General features: G+C 35.7%; 1 pseudogene; it reads left to right on the top strand.

The window, feature by feature from the left end:
* Positions 1-565: 565 nt before the first annotated feature.
* LOC145956353 (secreted RxLR effector protein 161 pseudogene) lies at positions 566-1,321 on the top strand (annotated as a pseudogene).
* The last annotated feature ends 2,036 nt before the right edge of the window (positions 1,322-3,357 follow it).

The raw sequence follows: 3,357 nt of genomic DNA, 5'->3' as shown, positions 1-3,357 counted from the left end.
AATCACAACAGGAAGGTATAGACTTTACTGAAACTTTTGCACCTGTTGCTCGTATAGAAGCCATTCAAATTTTACTTACTTTTTTTGCATGTACTGGTATGAAATTATTTCAAATGGATGTTAAAAGTGCATTTCTAAACGGAACAATTTTAGAAGAAGTTTATGTTTGTCAACCTCCTGGTTTTGAAAATGAACTACTATCATCTTATGTTTTCAAACTAAATAAAGCTCTATATGGATTAAAATAGGCACCACGTGCATGTTATGAAAAACTAAGCTCATTTCTAATAGATAATAATTTTATAAGAGGCAAGATTGATAACACCCTTTTTAGAAAAACAATTAAGGATGATTTCATCATAGTACAAATTTATGTTGATGAGATAATTTTTGGTGCCACTAATGAAAATCTCTGCAAGAATTTTCCAAGCTTATGCAGGATGAATTTGAAATGAGCATGATGGGAGAACTAATTTTCTTCTTAGGGCTATAAATCATCCAGTCAGACGAAGGTGTTAAAATTCATCAATCAAAATACACCAAAGAACTACTACAAAAGTTTCAGATGGAAGATGCAAAAACAATAAAGACACCAATGCATCCTTCAACAACTCTTGGTCTAGACAAAGAATCACCAAATGTTGATAGCACAATGTATCAAGGAATGGTTGGTTCTCTCTTGTACCTCACAGCATTGAGACCCGACATCATGTTCAGCGTCTGTGTTTGTGCTAGGTTCCAAGTACGACCTAAGGAGGTACATTTGCAAGCAGTTAAAAGAATTTTAAGATATCTAAAAGGAACACCTAAGCTAGGCATCAACTTTTATAGAAGCCAGAACTTTTCTCTTCTAGGATATTGTGATGCAGATTATGCAGGAGACAAATGGGAGAGAAAGAGCACTAGTGGAGGATGCCATTTTCTTGGTCGTTGCTTAGTTTCATGGACTAGCAAGAGGCAAACCAAGATTTCCCTATCAACTTGTGAAGTTGAGTATGGTGCCGCAGGTCAATGTCTCACGCAGCTACTATGGATCAAACATCAACTGGAAGACTACGACATTTACGAAAGTAGTATTCATGTACTTTGCGATAACACTGCTACTATTAACATTTCAAAAAATCATGTTCTGCATTCTAGGACTAAGCATATAGAGATTAAACATCATTTCATTAGAGATCATGTGCAAAAAGGAACATTTGAACTGATTTATGTTAAGACTGAAGAACAACTTGCTGATATCTTCACTAAACCCCTTCACGAAGACAGATATGTCTGGCTGAGAGATAGACTAGGAATGGAGTTGATAGATGATCACTAGAATGTCATACTCACCCTCTATTTCTTTTTGCTGATTACAAAGGGGGAAAGAAAGCATAAAATCTATCAAACTAAACCCAATCACGTAGTAAGGAGGAGATCATTAACTTAGGGGGAGGAACCTCAGACGAAACGAAATGATTATAGTATCCCCTACATTACATGATAGATTATGCTCTGTATTTGATACGAACTTGATAAATTATATTTGTCATCATCAAAAAGGGGGAGATTGTTTAGTCAGATGAAGCGCATTCGCAATTCCCACCAAGGTTTTGAATATGACAAATATAATACATATTGTGATTACTAACATGTGCATTACTGTTTCAGTTGGATAACGAAAAGTCCAAACAATGAGATATGTTCAAACATAATCTGGCTAGACAAAATGTCAGACGATAGAAAGGCCAGCATCAAGACTAAGGCTGATTCAGGCTCGAATCCAATACAAAGTCTATCAATAAAAACTTGAGGCATCAGACGCATATTGGCCAATACATCGATATGAATGACCAAGGCATCAACATGAAGTGACTATCAGAAAGAACTAATATAGAAGACGAAGTTATCACTTCCACACTTAGACGAAAACGGTCATCAAGATCAAACGTAATATCTTGTAAATAGACGATGTAAAGAATGTTGAAGCACATTTGAAGTTCGCTAATCACATTGAAAGGAATTATACAAGAAACACACAAGAGGACATCATCGTGAATAAAAAATTGGGCAAGCATGCATTCACAAGTCAAAGTCGAGTGCGTCACAGAAAGGACACCTACTTTTCAAAAAAAGACGGCACTGTAGCAGCTAAACTGATGAGAAAAGTACAAATATACCAAGATCATGAATGGAGTCAGATATGGATAAAATCAACTACACAAAAAAAGCTCCACAAATACAAGAAAACATTTAATACAAGATCAAATGCATTAAATGAAAATATCTGCATGAACATGAATGAAACCTCTATCTGCAATGACACAAGCCTATGCTCTAACAAAAAAATTCAAATTACAAGCAATGGGCAGATTTATCAATGGTATATAAATATTGAGGCAAAGAAGAAGAAGAAAGAGAACAGAGAAGCTGAGAAAAACGAGCAATACGAAAAAGAAAATCAAGAGCATAAATCAATCTTTTTCTTCTCTAAAAAGATTTCCTATATATCTGTGTGAGTGTTGCCAATAGTTCATCCTCTCTACGAGAGTAACCAAACACTCAGACACCTATCTCAGAAAAACTAAGGTTACGCACCTTAGTGAGTGTAGAAATTATTCAATCCTCTTTGTGAGAGTAATACACACACTCAAAACCCACAACTGCTGTAAATCCTGAAGAGGCTGGTAGAAAGAATACTTGTGAACCAAAAGTGGTTGAGAATACTAGCATTGGTGAGTGAAACCGACGGGCCAGAAGCGGTGTCGAGAGTACTTGTAGAACCAGAAGTGGTTAAGAATACTAGCGTCTAGTTAACGAGCCAGAAGTGGCTGAGAATACTTGTAATCCTTTGTGATTAGTGGAACCCTACTGCGGAAGGAAACTGGACGTAGCTCAGATTGAGTGAACCAGTATAAGTGTCTATGCATTCTCTTTACCTTATAGCATTACATACGTTGCACCTTATTTACTTCGTTTTTCAAAAAAGCTTTTGACGAAAACTTATTTGATCTTGTTGAAACTACTTTACTAGACGATAACATTTTCCAGACTGAAAACCAGTTTACTTCATCTTCTACGTTGAAAATTAGTTTTGTTAAAACAAAAGTCACTAGACAAAGATTCTACTTAAAACTGCCAATAGCACTCTTGCGAAAACGTTTAAAATATTCCTTCAAATTCGTACACACACATTCAACCCCCCTTCTGTGTGTATTTCTGTTAACTTCAACTAAAGCGAGCTTCTAGAGCCTGGTACGATAGCTTAAGTAGCTTTCTACTTGGAAATGGTTTTGTGAGAGGCAAAGTTCACACTGCTTTATTCAAAAAATAATCTTGAATAAATTTTATAGTAGTATAGATTTATGTAGATGA

Source organism: Cajanus cajan, chromosome 3 (genome assembly GCF_000230855.2).
Source record: "Cajanus cajan strain Asha chromosome 3, NIPB_CcT2T_4, whole genome shotgun sequence".
NCBI lineage: Eukaryota > Viridiplantae > Streptophyta > Magnoliopsida > Fabales > Fabaceae > Cajanus > Cajanus cajan.
Note: the sequence above shows the minus strand (reverse complement) of the source record. Positions and strands in the feature narration are given on the sequence as shown.